The sequence below is a fragment of the Alligator mississippiensis genome, chromosome 1 (assembly GCF_030867095.1).
Source record: "Alligator mississippiensis isolate rAllMis1 chromosome 1, rAllMis1, whole genome shotgun sequence".
NCBI classification, from domain to species: Eukaryota; Metazoa; Chordata; order Crocodylia; family Alligatoridae; genus Alligator; species Alligator mississippiensis.
This window is the reverse complement of record NC_081824.1, coordinates 472552408-472563423: the sequence shown is the minus strand read 5'-3', so window position 1 is coordinate 472563423 and position 11016 is coordinate 472552408. Positions and strand designations below refer to the sequence as shown.

General features: G+C 51.0%; 1 non-coding gene across 1 annotated transcript; it reads right to left on the bottom strand.

Annotated features, from left to right (window-relative positions):
- Nucleotides 1-5050: 5050 nt before the first annotated feature.
- On the bottom strand, nt 5051-5144 carry TRNAT-UGU (transfer RNA threonine (anticodon UGU)). The gene is made up of 2 exons: nt 5107-5144; nt 5051-5086 (listed from the first exon to the last, which is right to left on the bottom strand). It is a non-coding gene; the product is annotated as a tRNA-Thr (tRNA).
- Nucleotides 5145-11016: the final 5872 nt, after the last annotated feature.

The following is an 11016-nucleotide window of genomic DNA, read 5'->3' as shown; positions in this document are numbered from 1 at the left end:
GAGTCCAGCCCCAGCACAGGCTGGAGGGAGGAGGGGAGGCCTGTGGCGGCCCCCCCCCGCCCTGGTCTGGGGCTGCCATGCCTCACTAGGCAGCCTGGTCATGGTCCCTCCAGCCCGTCCCCCCAGCAGCGTCTCCCAGTTGCTCTGCCCATACAAGTATGAGCACCAGCCCAAGTGCCACCAGCCCACCTATGCAGCTCCCCCCGATGCCTCCTTCTCTTGCTGAAGGGGCAGGCGCCTACCCCTCCCGTCCCCCCTGCCCTGATGCAGCCTTGACGCCCGGCTATCTTCCCCCATATCTGGCAGGTACCCATCCCCCCTGCCCACGCACACACAGTCCCCAAGTCCCGGACCTCCAACCCCCACTGATCATACGCTTACCTGCATCCAGCTATTGGTGCTACTCCCAGGACCCTGCCTGGGTGCATGCAGGCCATGGGGATGTGTGTGCAGAGACACACGTGTGCCTGCTGCCTCCAGTCACCCAAGCAGTGACTTGCAGGCAGGCTGGAATGAAGGTTGTGTGTCTGGGGAATGACAAGCTAGATGTGTGTGGAATTAAGGGCTAGCTCTGAAGAAGATGACAGTGGGAGAGATTGGGGGTGGAGGGGAAGAGGTGGGAGAGGTGGATTCTTTGCTAGTGAGCTTCCCTGGGAGTCAGGCAGCGTGGGATAGCTAGGATCTTCCTGCGAGCCCAGCTGTAAGTGTTCGGATTCAATGCTGGCAAGCATAATAAATATTGTTATAGCGTTTTGATGATAGTGTTAGAGCACGGGTGCTCAGCCTCTGGTCCTTGGGCCAATTGCAGCCTGTGGAGCTATGATATCTGCCCCATTGGGCTCCCCACAGTTGGGAAATTTGAGGGTTTCTCACCTGTCTAAACTCTTTCTTCTGGTGAGATACCCCCCTCCCCCTCCCCCATTGCCTTTGGATTGGTTTCTTGTCATGCCCCTACCTTTCCTCCCTCCATGGGCTTCGATTGGGGCTGGCCAAAAATCCCTGTTCATGCTGGATCAGGACTGGGCTGTGCCCTACCCCACTCTGGACAGCTGGATGGGGCCCTGTCATGAACTCCTTGGGCCCCAGATTGGAACCACTGACTGCGTACTGCTTGCATATGGATTGGGCACTGCCCATCCATCTCACCAGACAAAAAGGTTGAGCACTCTTTGTTAAGAGTGGTGTTTTAGCTGTGATGATCCAGGAAGTATGCAAAAGGCAAGGATTTTTTGGGTGTGGTGACTTTTATTGGACCAACTGTATGGTTGGAATTAAATTACTCCTCAATGTCTTCATCAGCGACTTGGACGAGGGAGTGAAGTGTACTCTGTCCAAGTTTGCAGATGACACAAAGCTGTGGGGAGAAGTGGACACGCCGGAGGGCAGGGAACAGCTACAAGCACACCTGGACAGGTTGGACAAATGGGCAGAAAACAACAGAATGCAATTCAACAAGGAGAAATGCAAAGGGCTGCACCTAGGGAGGAAATATGTCCAGCACACCTACTGCCTAGGGAATGACCTGCTGGGTGGCACGGAAGCAGAAAGGGATCTCGGAGTCCTAGTGGACTCCAAGATAAACATGAGCCGGCAGTGTGACGGAGCCATCAGAAAAGCTAATGGCACTTTATCGTGCATCAGCAGATGCATGACGAACAAATCCAAGGAGGTGATACTTCCCCTCTATTGGGCGCTGGTCAGACCGCAGTTGGAGTACTGTGTGCAATTTTGGGCGCCACACTTCAAGAGGGATGTGGATAACCTGGAGAGGGTCCAGAGAAGGGCCACTCGTATGGTTAAGGGCTTGCAGACCAAGCCCTACGAGGCGAGACTAGAGAACCTGGACCTCTTCAGCCTCTGCAAGAGAAGGTTGAGAGGCGACCTTGCGGCTGCCTATAAGTTCATCACGGGGGCACAGAAGGGAATTGGTGAGGTTTTATTCACCAAGGCGCCTCGGGGGGGTTACAAGAAATAATGGCCACAAGGTAGCAGAGAGCAGATTTAGACTGGACATTAGGAAGAACTTCTTCCCAGTTCGAGTGGCCAAGGTCTGGAACGGGCTCCCAAGGGAGGTGGTGCTCTCCCCTACCCTGGGGGTTTTCAAGAGGAGGTTAGATAGGCATCTAGCTGGGGTCATCTAAACCCAGCACTCTTTCCTGCCTATGCAGGGGGTCGGACTCGATGATCTATTGAGGTCCCTTCTGACCCTAACTTCTATGAATCTATAAGTTAGATAAGCTTTCAAACACAAGATTCATAAATTAATAGATTCATAGATGCTAGGGTTGGAAGGGACCTCAACAAACCATTGAGTCCGACCCGCTGCCTAGGCAGGAAAGAGTGCTGGGGTCAGATGACCCCAGCCAGATGCCTATCCAGCCTTCTCCTAAAGACTCCCAAGGTAGGGGAGAGCACCACCTCCCCTGGAAGCCCATTCCAAATTGTGGCCACCCTTCCCGTGAAGAAAGTTTTTGTGATGTCTAGCCTAAATCTGCTCTCTGTCAGTTTGTGACCATTGTTCCTTGTTACCCCAAGAGGCATCCTGGTGAACAGAGCATCTCCGGTTCCTTGCTGCGCCCCCCCTAATGAATTTGTAGTTGGCCACAAGATCACCTCTCAGCCTTCTCTTGTGGAGGCTGAAGAGGTCCAGATCCCTTAGTCGCCCCTCATAGGGCTTAGCCTGTAAACCCTTAACCGTACAAGTGGCTCTCCTCTGGACCCTCTTGAAGCTGTCCACATCCTTCTTAAAGTATGGTGCCCAAAACTGGACGCAGTACTCCATCTGGAGTCTGACCAGTGCCGCATAGAGGGGAAGTGTCACCTCCTTGGTTCTAGTTGTCATGCATCTGCTGATGCACGATTAAGTGCAGTTAGCTTTGCTGATGATTTCGTCACACTGACGACTCACGCTCATCTTGGAGTCCACTAGGACTCCGAGATCCCTTTCCGCTTCTGCGCTGCTGAGAGGGTCATTTCCTAGCCAGTAGGTGCGCTGGATATCTTTACGTCCTAGGTGCAGTACTCTGCATTTGTCCTTGTTGTACTGCATCCTGTTGTGTTCAGACCACTTTTCCAACCTGTCCAGGTCTGCCTGCAGTCATTCCCTACCCTCCAGAGTGCTTACTTCACCCCACAATTTGGTATCATCTGCAGACTTGCACAGAGGACACTTCACGCCCACATCCAAGTCACTGATGAAGACACTGAAGAGTACAGGTCTAAGGACTGAGCCCGGTGGGAACCCACTACCCAGATGCTTCCAGGTCGATACCGACCCGTCTGCTACCACTCTCTGGGTGCGACCCGCAAGCCAATTTGCCACCTGCCAGACCGTGTAAACATCTAAGTCACAGCCTCTTAATTTATTTAAGAGAATGGGATGAGATACGGAATCGAAGGTCTTCCTAAAATAAAAAAAACCAACATCCACCTCTACTTCTGCATCAGCATTTTGTGACCTGGTTATAAAATGAAACCAGATTAGTCAGGCATGATCCACCTGCTACGGATCAATGCTGGTTGCCCTGCTGCATTATTTTTCCCGCTGGACTCCCACAAATATGATCCTTAATAATCTTTTCAAAGACTTTTCCAAGGATGGAGGTGAGGCTGACTGGCCTATAATGACTTGTATCCTCTTTCCTCCCCTTCTTGAAAATGGGGACCACATTGGCCCTTTTCCAGTCCTCTGGGACCTGACCCGAGTGCCACGAGTGCTCAAACAGCCGTGCCAGTGGCTCTGCAATGACACTGGCAAATGCCTTCAGTACTCGCGGATGCAGCGCGTCTGGGCCTGCTAACTTAAACACATCCAGTCCATCCAAGTGACTCTGCACCACGTCAGCGCCGACAGTTGGTAGGCTGGTATCCCTCTGATCCCATCTAAGAACCTGTTAGGAGACTGATCTTGACCCTTGTTCAAGGACACTGAGGCAAAAAACTCATTGAATAGCTCAGCCTTGTCCCCCCTGTCTGTCACTAATTGCTCGTGTTTCTTCAGTAGGGGTCCTGTGCTGCCCTGCGCCTTCGTTTTGCTCCCTACATACCTGACAATAGACTTCTTGTTGTCTTTAATTTGTGTTGCCAGCCTCAGCTCTGTAGTTGCTTTGGCCTTTCTAACTGCCACCCTGCAAGTGCAGGCCAAGTAGATACACTCCTCCTTGGTAGCTTCCTCCTGCTTTCACCACCTATATGCCTTCTTTTTTTTTTTTGCCCTTAGGCTCTTCTGGATGTTTGTGTTTAGCCAAGGAAGTTTTTTGGCCCCTTTCTCCCCTTTCCCTCGCACTGGGATCATCTCCCTCTGTGCCTGAAGGATCACTTCCTTTAGGAACGACCTCCCTTCCTGGACTCCCATCTCGCCAATACTCCTCTCCTGCAGTGCATCGCTGGTTAAACTGAGCACACTGAAGTTAGCCTTCCTAAAGTCAAGCACCTCCATCCTATTATTATCTTACCCACTCGACGCCGTATGATAAATTTGATTGAGTGAGTGGTGGTCACTGTCCCCAAGGTGACCACGAATCTGTAGTTCCCCTACCAGGTCATCCCCCATAGCCAACACCAAGTCCAGTGGGACCGTATACTTCCTGCGTTAGGTGAGCGGTTGGATTTGGCTGACTGCTTTTCCCAGCAGATGTCAGGGTAGTTTAGGTCCCCCATGACAACCATGTCCCTAGACTGTACGGCCTCTGAGAGCTGCCGCAAGCATTCCCAGTCTAGCTCTGCTCCTTGATGTGGTGGTCTGTAGCAGACCCCCATCACCAGGTCCCTTTCCCCTTGACCTCCGTGTGTCCTAACCCACAATGCTTTAACTTTCTCTTAAGACTCCCTTCTGTGCACTCACCTGAACACGGTCTGAAACCAATGATGCTAATGCGCAGAGTTCAGACTCCTCCTGCTCTCCCCTCAACTAAATAGGGATGGGAGAAAACCCCTTCCCACGTCCCTACAGCTGGCCCAGGTCACCTTACTGCTGCTGCTGGTTCCTTACCACGGCACAGGCGCCAAGGGCGCACACACGCTTGCTTCAGCATCCCAAGTAAAAGTCAAATGCTCTAGGTGAGGCTTGAACTCACAACCTTAGCAGCACTTCCATAGGGTTGTTTTTACAAGTACCACATGCTAACCCACTGCACCACCAGAGCTGAACTGAAAGGCTTTTTGTCACTCTTTTAGAGCATTGGTTTAAAGTAATTGTATCTCTGCTATTGGCTTTTGGATTTAATAAAGACATTTGAACTGAGTTACTGACACGCTCAACCAAATTCTAACACAACATACAGGGCGCATCTACATGTGTCACTATGGCAACTTTACTGTGCTGTGTGTGTGGCACATGATTATTTTTAGCCGCTACTTCACCGTAGTGGCGCGCTATACCAGGGGAGTGTGTTGCAATGGGGAGGTAGCTGCTGTTTGCGTGTAGATGCCCATGGATGCTACATCGCCAATTTTGTTTCTTATACTGCTGTTTTTCCAAATGTTTCTAATAAATCAGAGAAAACTAGGGTTGAAAGGGGTTCCAGTAACTCATCTAGTCCAACCCCTTGCTAAAAGCAGGACCATCCTTAATTTGATCATGCCAGAGACTTGTCGAGCCGGGCCTTAAAATCCTCCAAGAGTCCACCACCCTCTAGATAAGCCGTCCCAGCACTTCACCAATCTCTTAGTCAGAAAGTTTTTCCTAATGTCCAGCTTGTTCACATCCCTTCTGTAGTAGGGGGCACAAAACTGAGCACAGTACTCCACATGTAACCTCACCAGTGCAGAAAAGTGGGGAATAATGACTTCCCTCAGTGCTGACAACACTCCTACTAATGCAGCCCAGTATGCTGTTAGCCTTCTTGGCAACAAGCACACACTGTTGGCACCTATTCAGCTTATTGTCCGCTGTAACCCCCGGGTCCTTTTCTGTGGAGCTGCTGCTTAGCCAGTTGGTCCCACGCCTGTAGCGGTGCATGAGACTGTTCTGTCTTAAGTTCAGGACTTTGCACTTCTTCTTCTGGAGCTTTGCCTTCTTCCCCTGCATGGCTGGTTTCAGGCCTGGCCATTCTTCCTTCCATGGGACTGCTGTGGGGACAGGCATGCCCCCAACCTGCCGCTGTAGTGGGGCCTTGTCAAGCCCCTTGGGCTCGGGTTGAGGCTGACAAAGCCCCCTTTCTGCGCTGTCTTGGGGCTGGCGTGCCCCCTGCCTCCCTCTGCACAGATGGATGGGGCCCTGGCATGCCTTTGTTTAGAGCGATGTTTGAGCACCCCGTGGTTTGAGCACCCGTTTGTGTAGAGTTATGTTCTACCTGTGATGATCTAGGAAGTATGCAAGAGGCAAGGATTTTTGGGTGTGATCACTTTTGTTGGACCAACTGAATGGTTGGAATTAAGTTAGACAAGCTTTCAAACGCAAAACGTTCTTTGTCAGTGTTTTAGAGCAGTTGCTTAAAGCAGGTGTAGTCAATCTGGGGTATGCCTACCCCTGGAGGTAATTTGAAAGGTCCCAGGGAATGTACAGGGGCGGGCGCAGATGTAGCACACCTGCTGCCTCACAGGAGCAGGGCCAGGGCGGAGGGAGAGCGGGGCCCACAGAAGCTGCGCTGCCGCTGCTCTGCCACTCACCGTGCCCCTGCTCTGTCTGGCCCTTGCCACCCCCCGCCACGTCTGACCGTTCGCCACCCCCACCTGCTCCGCATCCGGCTGCTCCCACCCCCCTGGGGGTACACTTTTTAAAGAAGGGGCTGCCGGGGGTACACTTACTAAAAAAAAGGTTGAAAACTACTGGCTTAAACTCACTATATATCTGCTATTGGCTTTTGGATTTAATAAAGACATTTTAGCTGGATTTAATAAAGACATTTTTCTGACATACTCAATCAAACTCTAACACAACATGCAGTGTTGTTCTGGCTTTTGAAGACTGCCCAGAAACCTGTGCTTTTTTATTAATTGCTGATCATTTTACAGCTTTTAGAGAAAAAGGAAATTAGTTAAGCTCTTTCTGAGTAGTAAGATACTCATGTTTATTAAAAGCTTAATGAAATTTGGGACAATAACGAAATAATACCTTTAAAATATTTTTTAGAAGTTATGCATTTATATTAGGGGCGTACCGATAGAGATTTTTGGGGCCGATATTGCTAGCTGATCTTTAAGGAGGCATATTTGCTGATACCGATCTGGTTTCCGATACAGCTACCTCCAGCTGGTTAACTCCGGTCTGGTGGAAGGGGAAGGAGAAGGGGAAGGGGAAGGGGAAGGGGAAGGGGCGTGGCGGGGGTGCAGATCAACGCCGCCTATGGTGAGGGAGGAGGCAGAGGGAGGTGCTGCCCAGGCGCGGTGCAGGGGACGGAGCCAGAGTTCGTGATAGGGGGCCAGCTGTCACCGCTGCTTGCAACCCGGGAAGGCACTGGGGGGACATGTGCCCCCCTGGATCTGTGTGGGACGGGGCAGGCTGCAGCCAGGACCGCGTGGGGCTCTTCTCGGCAGGGGCTAGGCTTGGAGTGGGTGCCGGCAGTGCTGGGAGGATGCTGCATCCAGCCCAAATTTTGCCAGGGCTCTGCTTCCAGCGCCACCACCGCCAGCCACTCGGTGCAGCCCTGGCTCAACGCCCCACCTCCACCCATGCACCAGGAAAACCCGGGGCTGCATTGGGCTGCTGGCAGCGGTGGCACTGGGAGCACAGCGGTGGTGAAATCTGGGGTGGATGCAGCATCCTCCCAATGCCACCGGCGCCCTCTCCGAGCCCAGCCTCCACCGAGAAGAGCTCCACGCAGCCCCGGCTGCAGCCCACCCTGCCGTGCACAGATCCAAGGGGCGCGCCCCCCCCCGCCCGTGCCCTCCCAGAGTGCAGGTAGCAGTGGGAGCCACCTCCCCCCACCATAAGCTGGAGCTCCCCCTCTCCACCCTGCCTGGACAGCACCTGTCCCCACCCCCTCCATCACCAGCGGGAGCCTTGATCTGCCCCCCACATGCCGCTTTCCTCCCCTTCCACCACACTGGACTTGCCAGCTGAAGGCAGCTCTCCACGCTGCCAGATGTGCTCCTTGCTTCCTGAGTGCTGTGCTGTGACTGCACAGCACAGGCATTTATCAGCCAAATTATCAGCCCCATCGGGCCGATATCCGATACAGCCAGTTTTATTTGTACTGATACCGATCCGATATCAGACCAAGGTATCAGTGCACCTCTAGTTTATATGATCGCTCACAGCGCTGCTAAGTGGTGCAAATCACAAGCTCTCTTATTGTACCTGTAGGCTTTCATATATGACTGCAAAGTTGCTAACTTTTCTTATATACAAAAAACTAGAACTCTGGGTTCCAAAATGATACCTTTTATTAGACCAACTGGAAAATGGCAAGAAAACTGTCCTTTTCTGCAGGCTTTCGGGATCAAAGTCCCTTCGTAAGGCTCTGGGAAAAGTGTAGATGTTACAAGATGGTAAAACGTCCCCATAGGTAGGAAAGAAACTTCATTTTTGCACAGAGGGAGCTGAAGATGGAGGGCCGTCCCTCTGGGTCCTTGAGAATGTCTTTGTGAGCTGTGCTGAGTAGCTCTTTGATGTGTAGGAACTTTTCTTATAACCTTTCAAGTAAAAATGCGAATTAAACAGATGCTTGGCTTGCATGTTAACATCCTATTTGTCAAAGTTGTAGTTCTTGTGCTGCTCTTTCTCCAAATTTTCCTCATAAAGATTTTTCATAATCAGCTATTAATTAGTACTTTTGCTTTCAAGTAACAGTTCAAAAAAATCAAAATGTATTAGCTGAGAGACTGCTCATTTTCAAATAAGAACAAAAAATAATCTTGTATTTTAACTTTTTCCCCCTCCAGATATGTCAGTTGACCAGTTTAAAAGTGGATGGGATTAAGTTGTCCTTTTGGTGATACCAAGCGTACATTAGGTTTGAGTGTAACCTCCTAAATCCCTGTTGTGCTGTGCTCTTAATGAATAGCTTCACCAAGGTTTTGGTGTTAACGTGCAAGACTATTTTATCAACCTTTGTTAATTATAGAGTTTTGAAATTGTGCTCTGTCACGATTGATATTTTCAAAACTGTACATGTATTCTTGATGATGTACTAGCAGTAAGATGCACCGATAAAGATGTTTTGGGCCGATACCGATGGCTGATTGTAGACCATCCATATTGGATGATACTGATCCAATTGCCAAGATGCAGCCTGGCAGCTTGGAGAACGGCATTTGGCTGGTAAGTCTGTGGGGGTGAAGGGGTGTTGGGAAGGAAAGAGGCATGGGGGCGCAGATTGAGGTCCCCCGCAGTGAGAGAGGGAGTGGGGCTGGGGCAGGGGCAGGCACTGCCCAGCTGAAGTGGGGCAGGACGTGAGACGGAGCCGCAACTCATCCGAGGGTGGCAGGGAGGGAAGGGGTGGCTCCCACTCCTGCACGCGTCCCCAGGGCAGGCTTGTTTGGAGATTTTGGTGCCAGGAGATCAAGTGCTAGAATAAAGTCGTATATTAAAGACCATTAAATCACTAGTACCACGTAGCATTCATTCAGGAGCTGTAAAGAATGAAATGACTGAGCTTGTCTTGCATTTAAAAGCTTTTCTAACTTGATCTTAACTACACAGTGGATCCAGTAAAAAATATCACCCTAAGAAACTCTTGCCTCTCTCCTAAGAAAAATACAGTCTCATTAAAATCACCTATTATAACAGAGGGTTGTAAACTATACCTTACTTTTAAAACAGGGCTGAATGGTGGTCGTGGCGATTATAAACCCATAATCCATAGACGAGCGCTATCTTCAACTGTTTGAAGAAGTAAACAGATAAAAAAAGGGGGACAAGCCAGTGCAGCTTTTGTAACGGGAAACAATTTGTCTCTAGTCTTTTCTTTCATTTGAACAAAACCGGTGGATGAAACTGCAGTGGAAGAGGTCACAGAATCAGAGAAAATGAGGGTTGGAAGGGACCTCAGGAGGTCGTCTAGTCCGAGCCCCTCATGAGGTGCAACTCCAGGTGTGCTTTGGCCCTCCTGATTTCGTCCCTGCATGCCAAGCAGTACTGTTATGCTCCTTCCTAGTCGTTGGTCCAACTTTCTACTTCTTGCACGCTGCCTTTTTGTGTTTTAGCGTGCTGAGAGTTCCCTGCTAAGCCGACCTGGTCATCTGCCATTCTTGCTAGTCTTTCTGCGCATTGAGACGGTTTATTCCTGTGCCCTCCGTCAGGTTTCTTTAAAATACTGCCAGCTCTCCTGGACTCCTTTTACTTTCCGATTGGCCTCCCAGGGGAGCCCGCCCATCAGCACTTCCTGAGTGAAGGGAAGTCTGCTTTTCTGAAGGGCGGGGCTCGTACCCTGCTGCCTGTCTGCCTCCTGATCCTGAACTCAGTCATCTCGTGGTTGGTGCTGCCCACGGTGCCATTCACTGATTGATTCCCCACCAATTCTTCTCAGTTTGTCAGCAGGAGGTCAGGAAGAGCATGGCCCCTACTTGGCCTCTGCACCGCTTGCACCAGGAGGTTGTCCCCAGCACTCTCCAGCACTTTCCTGGTGTGCCTGTGCGCTGCTGTATTGCCTTCCCAGCAGATGTCGGGGATTGAAATCCCCCGTGAGAACCGTGGCCCGTGATTGGTAAATCCGCTCGCTGTTTGAAGAAAGCCTCATCCACCACTTCCTCCTGGTCTGGTGGTCTGTAGCAGACACCCACCATGACATCACTCGTGTTGCTCTTCCCTCTGACCCGAACCCAGAGACTTCCTACAGACCTAGCTCCAGTTTCAGACCGGAGCTTTGAGCCGTTGTACAGATACTTGTGCATGTGCAATTCCTCCGTCTCTCCTCCGCTGCTTGTCCTTCCTGAACAGTTTATATCCACCCATTGCAGTGCTCCAGCCATGCGCGCTGTCCCACCAAGTCTGTTATTCCAGTCATGTCATGGTTCTGTGACTGCAAGGACTTCCAAGTCTTATTGCTTATTTCCCAAGCTTCATGCATGTGTGTACAGACACCTGAGGACCTAGCTGATTGCTCTGCTTTCTCAGGAAGAATGAGAGGCTTTCCT